The sequence below is a fragment of the Cornus florida genome, unplaced genomic scaffold, assembly GCF_030987335.1.
Source record: "Cornus florida cultivar Cherokee Brave unplaced genomic scaffold, ASM3098733v1 CherokeeBrave_3.0.0_Hap2_Chr11, whole genome shotgun sequence".
Taxonomy (NCBI): Eukaryota; Viridiplantae; Streptophyta; class Magnoliopsida; order Cornales; family Cornaceae; genus Cornus; species Cornus florida.
In genome coordinates, this window is record NW_026775581.1 from 81,636,946 (window position 1) to 81,646,623 (window position 9,678).

Consider the following 9,678-nt stretch of genomic DNA (forward strand, 5'->3'; position numbering starts at 1 on the left):
AGCCAAGGACTTTGCAAAAATTGAATTCATACAGTTACCGAGGGAACATAATGCAGATGCGGACCGGTTAGCATGTAGTGCTTCGAGTTCCGGTGAAACATTGGCGAGGGTGATTCCAGTAGGAATATTGACCCAGCCATCTATTTTCGAAGAACCCTTGGACTCTGACCCTTGGCAAGTCAACGTCATACCGTATGAACCGAGTTGGATTGACCCCATCATTACTTATATTCGAGATGGCGTTTTGCCTATGCAAAGGGATGAAGCTAGGAAACTCAAAAAGAATGCTACAAAGTACGCCATCGTGCATAACCAGCTGTACAGAAGATCCTACTCTGGCCCATACTTGAAGTGTGTCACCCCCGCGGAGTCGCAGCAGGTATTGCGCGCTATTCATGAGGGTGTGTGTGGCAATCATTCCGGGGGAAGATCGTTAGCGCATAAAGCAATGACACAAGGGTATTTCTGGCCAAACATGTCAAGAGATGCGGAGGAGTTCTCTCGAAGGTGCGATAAATGCCAACGATATGGACCATTGATCCACCAACCACCTGAGGAATTGCACGTAATGGCCTCGCCATGGCCTTTCGCGCAATGGGGGATGGATGTGGTCGGTCCTCTACCAACTGCAAGAGCTCAGAACAAGTATGTGTTACTGGCCACGGATTACTTCATTAAGTGGGTGGAAGCAGAACCATATCCTAGCGTGACTCAGACTCATGTGAGACGATTTATTTGGAACAATATTATCTGCAGTTTCAGCTTTCCAAGATCAATAGTCATGGATAATGGCACGAACCTCGACAGCAGGCAAGTAAGAGAGCTGCTGGAGGAGTATAGAATCAACCAGAAGTTGGCTGCAGTAAGTCATCCTCAGGCCAACGGACAAGCAGAAATCACAAACAGAACCATTTTCGCCTGCATTAAGAAGAAGCTGGAAGACCATAAAGGGAAGTGGTTAGATGAGCTCCCGAACGTCCTATGGGCTTACAGAACCACCCCAAGGCGGCCGACTGGGGAGAGCCCGTTTGCAATGGCATATGGTACCGAGGCAGTTATACCGGTTGAGCACTTGGTCCCCACTATCAGAAGCTTAGCATGGAGTCGAGATCAGAATGACAAGATGTTAAGATTGAACCTCGATATGATAGACGAAAGGAGGGACGCTGCAGCTATAAGGTTAGCATCATATCAGCAAGTATTGGCGAATAGTCACAACAAAAGAGTGAAACACAGGGATTTTGCCCCTGGCGATCTGGTTCTGAAAAGAAAGGTGGGGATAGTCAAAAAAATGATGCCACCCTGGGAAGGCCCATACAGAATTGCAGAAGTCATAGGCAAGGGAGCATATACGTTGGAAACCATGGCGGGAAGGTTGGTCAGCAAGCCCTGGAACGCCACGTCTCTGAAGAGGTACTACTAATAAAAGCTAAGTTTCGGCTTTAATTGGATGTTGTTTGTTATCAATCAAGTACTTATGAATGTGCAAATTACTGAAGTTTACAAAAATAACTTTCCTCTTCAATGGGTTGCTAAAAATTTAAAGCCAAGTGGCATTCTGGCCGAGCGCCAGGCACTTAAGCAAGATAAGTGGCAGCTGGTACCATTAACCGAACGCCAGACACTTGCTAAAAATTTAAAGCCAAGTGGCAAGTGGCATTCTAGCCGAGCGCTAGGCATTTAAGCAAGATAAGTGGCAGCTGGCACCATTAGCCGAACGCCAGACACTTGCTAAAAATTTAAAGCCAAGTGGCAAGTGGCATTCTAGCCGAGCGCCAGGCACTTAAGCAAGATAAGTGGCAGCTGGCACCATTAGCCGAACGCCAGACACTTGCTAAAAATTTAAAGCCAAGTGGCATTCTAGCCGAGCGCCAGGCACTTAAGCAAGATAAGTGGCAGCTGGCACCACAAGCCGAACGCCAGACACTTCCTAAAAATTTAAAGCCAAGTGGCAAGTGGCATTCTAGCCGAGCGCCAGGCACTTAAGCAAGACAAGTGGCAGCTGGCACCATAAGCCGAACGTCAGACACTTGATATAAAATGAAAAGCCAAGTGGCAAGTGGCATTCTAGACGAGCGCCAGGCACTTGAGCAAGAAGAGTGACAGCTGGCACCGCAAGCCGAACGCCAAGCACTTGCCATAAACAAGCACACGACAAAGTTAATATAAAAGAAAAGAGAGAAAAGGTATATATGTATTGAAAATAGGTTGAACAGAGCACAACACAAAGGAAAAAGGGAAAAAGAGTTCTGTCATTTCATTCATAATAAGCATTGAGTTTACAAAAAATGAGATATTCAAGTCACATTATTACAAAAAAGTATGGAATCGAAGAGTCCGGAGGAGTCCTAGCTAGCTACCTCAGTACCGACAGCATTCTGGTTGTGCCGACCCACCTCCTCGGTCCCATCAGCCGTCTCACCCTCACGAGGTGGGGAATCAAGATGAATGACAGAATCATTCTGCTGGGGGTCAACGTCAGCAGTGGCTATGGGAGGTACCAAAGTTGACGATTGAGGAGCGGTTAGAGGCAGAGCGGTAGGGGGAGCTGTAATGATCCTTGAGGAAGCAATGTCCTGGCACTCATCAACTATGCGCTCCGCTTCGGTGGGTTCTGGGTCAACATAGACCCCCAGAGGGTCGATCCCTAAATCCTTGTCGACCTCATCTGGAGTGGAGCTGGTCTGTCCCTCATCCGGAACTCGGTCGGAGAAACCTTCTCGGAATCCTTGAGCATATCTAAGAGCGCCGACCCTTGAGAATCGAGCATGAAGAGCCAGCATCCCACCGTTCACTCTGCTGATTGCGTCAATCAGAGCGGTACGCTCGTCCAGAGCTCTCTTCTCAAAAGCCATCCGAGCAGACTGTTCATCAGCCAGAAGGCGCTGGAGCTCTGCCTTTTCGTCTCTGATTGAATCACGCTCAGTCTGCCAGACGCTCTTTTCAAGCTGGAGGGCATCATTCTCATCCTGAAGAGAGTCGTTCTCCTTCTTTAGGACATCTCTCTCTTGTTCAGTTTTTTCAAGCCGAGCCAGTACCTCGGTATTCTTACTGGCGAGAAGGTCGTTTTCTTTATTGGCCACCTCCAGGCTATCAGAAAACTTACGAGCCCTGGCGTTCCCCATCTCTACCTGCTTCTGCATAGCCATCATTCTGAACAAAGTCTGCATACGGTTAAGCCAATAGTCAGGTCGGGCGAAGGCAAGACCAAATAATATGAGAGAATTCATGAGTTGGAAAATAAAAGTCACCTCCATGGCAGATTGGGGAAAGCGGCTGAACACATCCTTCTGGGATAGGCCTTTCGCCGCCTCAAGGTCTTTCGAAGTCCACATGCTCCTATAGTACGCCATAGCGGTCTGGCCATCCTTCAGCATGGTCTCGTTCGGTTTCACGAACGTCCCATCCGTTCGGGTGTACCGAGGGGCCCATGGTGGTAAAGTGGGAAGAGAAGGGGAGCCTGAAGCAGAAGCAGAGGCACCAGCTGCAATAGGCCCGGAGGGGGCAGGAGCTCTGACCGGGCGATGCAAGAGAGCACCCGGCCCGGAGACCCGGGTCCTTCTTATGAGAGGTTCCTCCTCAGGATCAACTCCACTGTCAGGATGAGGCCTTTTGCCTCGTTCTTTGTCCCGAGCGCCCCCCGTGGCAGCAGGGGCTGTGGTAATTTGGGGGGACGCGCTCGGGTTGGCAGCAGGAGTGCTGACAACAGAGTCAATAGCCACCGTGCTCGGGATAGTGTCAGAGATGGTGGCTGAGGAAGAGGCTGATGCAGGAGAGGAGGTTGCCCCAGCAGCAGGAGTGGCTGGGGGAGTATTTTTCTTCCTGCCAAAAGAAGGAATCTGAAGCCTGCTCATGTTGTAGCCGAGGGATGAGAGCGCTAGGAGGTTGTCTGAAGTGAGGAGGTCTGAGCAGGAAAGAATATCGTTCAGAACGTATTTCTTCAAGTAATTACTCCTATCCCTGCAAACACTGTAGCTCAAGTCATCACAAGGTATTCCTAAGGAACGGCATAAGAAAGTACAAAAGCGAGGAACGCATGTTTCGCAGGGGCAATCATGTTTGTGAGATTTGAATTTCTTATATGAGGAAACAGAACAGACGCCAAAGGCGCTCGGGATTGGGTAACCCTCTGCAGCCGGCGAAGACCAAGCCCCACTAATGCCCACGATGTTATCCCTCCAACCCTTTTCAGATTTTATGGTGTCCGTACATATGGACATCTTCTCGAACGGGTAGAGGTGGTAGAAGGGCTCGTTAGTTCGGATCTTACTGACCTTATAGCACAGAAGAAGATCTATGAGGTCAAGGTCCAGATTTCTGTCACGAATCAACAGAAGCATAACGGATATGATTCTAAAGAAATTGGGGTTTACCTACAGGGGGGATAACCCCAGTCTATTGAAGACATAACTAAAGAAGGGGTGCAGAGGGAACCTAACGACATTCAGTTGAAGGTTCGTGAATAAAACTTCGCCGGGCAGGAGGCCGGCACCGGTCATAATATTAACATCCTTAGGGCAAACCCTAACTTCGATGTTGTCAGGAAGTCTAAGTCTCATACGAAGAACATCTAGATTTACAACCATGGTGGAAGTGTTTGAAGGATCTAAAAGGGGTAAAAAGAAGCGTGCCGAAAGTAAAAAGGAACAAAACTAACCTCTGAGGTAGAAAGCAACAAAGAGCACTGCAAGACCGCTGGAAGAACGACTCTTGAAGGATTTCACCGGAAAAAGCTTAGCGCTGTTCTAAAAAGAGAGAGATTTGACTGATGATGGAGACGGTAAAAAGGCATGGAATGGCATTCTAGAGCCTTATAAAGGCGAGGGGGACCCGAGGCCCGAAGCGTCAGGAAGGTGAGAACTTCATCGAGCCCCGGAACATTGATTCTGGATCTGACCGTCCGTTCCCCCACGTGGGTTTCTCGAGCCGTCAACGTCATGATGAGACGCCTTCAATAATTACCCCCTTATTAAACAATGGGTAATTATGGGGGCAGTTGAGGAGGCCCGATAGGACATGGGCCGGATATGACTTGCAAACGCGGCATTTAGTCCGTACAGGTGGGTCAGGCCCATAAAAAGGCACTACCATATGGGCCGAACGCGCATAGGCCCATCAAAGAGGACCGGGACTCATGGAGGAACGGGCCTAGATCCAGCAGTCCATCGACATTTGTAAATCTCTATAAATAGGAGGAGTAAGGTAAAGAAAGGAGGATCTTTTTGGTTGAGATATAGGAATTCTAGAGAGAGAGTGGGAGAAGGAATTTCTTGTATCTTAAAAAATACACAATAATTTTTCACATTGGTGATGTGGTGACGTGATCGTGTATCTTAACATACTGTTAGAGATTAAAAAATAAACAAATAAATAACAAACTGCTAAAAATGCTCTAAGATGTCAAATTTTTATATAATTTGAGGCTTCAAGTTGCCTGTGAAAAAAAAAAAAAACAAAAAAAAAAAAGCGCAAATAAGAGGTTGAGTTTAGTCAACCTAGGAACCTGTATTGATTTATGTAAGTCATAATAGAAACATTTTGTTGAAATCACATCCTGTAATTAGGTAAGAGTGGAGGAATATTTTAGCATAATGGTGAAATATATGCATAAAGATTGGAACAACATGAAGTGTTAAATGAGTTTGGTATGTCAACACTAGCTAGCATATATTAATATTGTGAGACACAAATTAGAAAACAAAATGGAATTAGATACCCTAGTGGTCCCTATATGCCCTAAACGATGAACATATCACGCCTAGGAAAACATGAGTTGGCAGACTACTTCACCAATTGTGTTAGTGAATAAATATTTTATGAGAAAATTCGATATATATATAGTTGGGTGTAAAATTAATAGCTACATTTTTTTTTTTTTTTTATAAATTATTTTCTACATTAAACAATAGTTTAAGGACTTACCTTCTAAATTCTTACCAACGCAGGTATGTCACTAAACCCATCAAAAGCACTTGATACAAGGTAATTTGTGAGTACTTAATTATAGTGTAACATTATCATAGAATTCTTACCTAATCCAACTTCACCATATTCATTTTTCTTTTTCTTTTTTATTTTTTTGAGATAGAAATTTGAAATGTGTGAAATGATTTAACTATTTTGCTAAAAAATTAAAATAAAAAAATAACTTTTGCATCTTAAGCCTACCCTAGTGTGTCTTTCAGTGACTTTTTAAGCTTTCAATATGGTAAGTCATAACAATATTAATGCTAATATTTTTAGCTTTTAAAGACATTAAAGAACTTTTGCAGTAATTTTCACTCATAGATTTTGCAAGTCAGAAGGTTCTATATGCAGTATACACGCAATCACGCATATATGGTCATGTCTATGAGTTGGCTACAACAAGAGATGAAGTACGTACAACGAATTAATAAAAATAGTAAGTATATGCCAAAGGAAGTTGATTTTTTTAAAATTGACTAATTAATTCAAATTATTTTGCCCAATAAATATTGCCTTTATCATCTTAGTTATCTCTACACACTGTTTGGTTTTCTATTTAAGGGAAGGAAAAAAGACAAAATAAGGAAGAAGAAAAATTATAATAGATAGCTTTACCTATTCCCTCCACCCACCCACTCACTCAATATTTATATACACACACACAAACATATATAGAAATGATAGCTTATAAATTTCATCAATTCATACTATGCCTTTTCCATGTACTTGGAATCTTGGATATTGTCTTTACATGTACTTTCCTTTGATTCATTCCATGAATATATTCAACTAAACATGCCCGTGTGTGAATCATGCTGTTTTTTAATTTTGCTTTTAGAAGATAATTAAGAAAATTGACTTTTTTATTTTTAAATAAAATAATAATAAGGGAAAAAGATGTAACTTTTGAGTAAAGTCTACCTTAATTATTTTATTCCTTTGATTCATTCCATGTATATTCAAATAAACATGTCCCATGTGTGAATCATGCTGTTTTTTAATTTTGCTTTTAGAAGATAATTAAGAAAATTGATTTTTTTTTTAATTTTTAAATAATAATAATAAGGGAAAAAGATGTAACTTTTGAGTAAAGTCTACCTTAATTATTTTATTGTGTGCCTTATGTTGATTAGTAGCTGTGTGAATGCTCATATGAGGTGTCCAAGTTACCACTCTAGCTTACTCTTCTCTTATCTAATCCAACCACTTGCATTGTATACCACATTGTTTTGTTCATTAAGTATGTGCTTATATATATATATATATATATATATATATATATATATATATATATATAATCATAGTTGTTGAGCTGTAGCCTAGTTATCTAAACTTTAACTTCAATTAATGAAGATATAAAATATAATTTGATAATGACATATGTTGATACAATTATTGGCTTGCTCTCATCTCATCCACAAGCATATAAACTCAAGAGTTTCATGAAAGGTGAAATCAGAATGACGATTGTTTTTAAATCAAGTCTATGACTATATCTACATCATATAATTGTTTATACAAATCAGATACAATCATATAATCGTTTATACAAATCATTGCAATAATAACTTATTATTTGATTAATTTTTCCGGTTCTCATAAAAAAAAAAATAATAATTGTAAAAAAACAATAGAAAACAATTTGAACCTTCGTTTGGTTGATAGTTTTTATGTAAAACTAACAAAATCTTTTTTTTTTAAGAAGAAGAAAGTGATTGGTAAACTTTTATCCGAAACAACATTAGGTGGTACTTCATCAAACTTACAAAACATTAGGAATTACCCAAATATATATATATATATAGGTGGTACTTAAAAAATATGCATGAAGTTTGCTTACCAATCTCATTAATAATTGATATATTAGGTTGGCTTGACTCAATTAAAGACAAATTAATGTTGTTTAGAGCCCTCATAAATGCAGTTTAGGTCCCAACATTCAATATTTCCACAATAATAAACACACACACACGCTACATGTAAAAGAAGACCAGTCATTCTCTCAAATTTGAAGCTATATGGTTCAAGTTAGGTGGAAGGACATGGTTCATGCATGAGACTTGGCCAAAAGGACAAGCTAATAAGTTTTATCAACATAAATAAATAAACTATATAAAGTCAATATATATCCTATATATTAGTAAAGGCCCTAGAAATGATATACACTGGAAGAAAATGCCAAGGTAGGGTTTACATAGTTTGGAAAAAAAATGTAAGGAAGGAAGTTTATAAATAAATAAAAATCTTAGTTTGTTGTTCTGGACTGCCTTACAGGTGGCATCCCACATTATTTGGGGAGAATTTTTTTTTTTTTTTTTTTTTGAAAAGTATTGAGGAGAAGCTTGATAACACTTATATGTGTGAATATCTCTTAATTATTTAGATATTTTTGAAAATCATGAATGCCGAGGGTGTAAAGCGTTGAAAATGCAGATAGTGTGCACAAATCTATGAGGATCACGCTAACAAAAAAAGTTGGACAATATTTAGACGGTGTGAACGAATTGTTGTGACAATATTGTTAATTAATTAGGAGTTCGTGTATTTCTACTTGAAATCATGATGTATTAAAGGTTGCCTTTTAGCTTGAATGGTCAAAATCAAGATCATTTAATCAAAGAAGGAAAAAGAAAAATCATCATCCAAGAAACTAGTTGTACCAATGATTTTGTTCTCTCTTAATTTAATTTAAACATCATGATCAAATCTTGACAGCTTAATACTAGTGAAAGTGAAATACTTGCATGTCTAATATTACAGTGTGATCTGCATGTTTATATTGTAGAATATTGGGCTAAAATAATAAAAAAAACTTTCCTCTTATTTTAAAAAATGTCATATAACTCTTTCAATTATCAAACGACATCCTGAACTAACAAAAATTATCACGTTACTCTCTTTCTGTGACGGAATCGTTAAATTATTACAAAATGACTATAATATCATTGATGGTTAATATTTTATTAAATTGAAATTATAGTGTGAGAAGAGCAATTTAGTTATTATTAATTATAAAGTTATTTTTGTCAGCAAAATGATACAACTTTTGTGCATAATTGTCACATGATACGATCATGTTAGTTTTAAACGAGAAACTACCAGAAAAGAGTGATATGATAAATTTTTTAAAATATCAAAAAGTAATACTCATATGATAATTTCTTTAGTCGAAAAGGTGAATTGATAATTTTTTTAAATAAGAGGAGAGTTTTATACTTTTAGGCCTAGAACATATTCTACTTTTGGACTTATATTATATTATTATATGTTTGGTGGCTTGTTGATACAAGGACAAACATAGCAGTTGAGACGCAAAGGTTGAAGTCGATGTGGCATGACTCATGCAACTATTATGATAATTCCAACCAAGTGACACAACGGCAACTTATTGGTTCACCAGAAGACTATATATATATGTCACTTAGTTGGAATTATCGTAATAGTTGCATGAGTCATGCCACATCGACTTCCACCTTTGCTTCTCAGCTGCTATGTTAATTTTATCTTTTTGATGAGTCTTTTATGAAATGATTCCATGTTTTTAATGGAAAACGTTGTCAAATCATTAGCACTTTTCATATTCTTTTTTAACATGCTGTTTAGAATCTTTTGTTGTTTGGGTTGTTTTGTAGCTGTTTCTTCCTTTTATAATATTTTCTGTGAGTTATATTGTTTATGGATGTCGGATAAAAAAAAATGGTACATTTATTG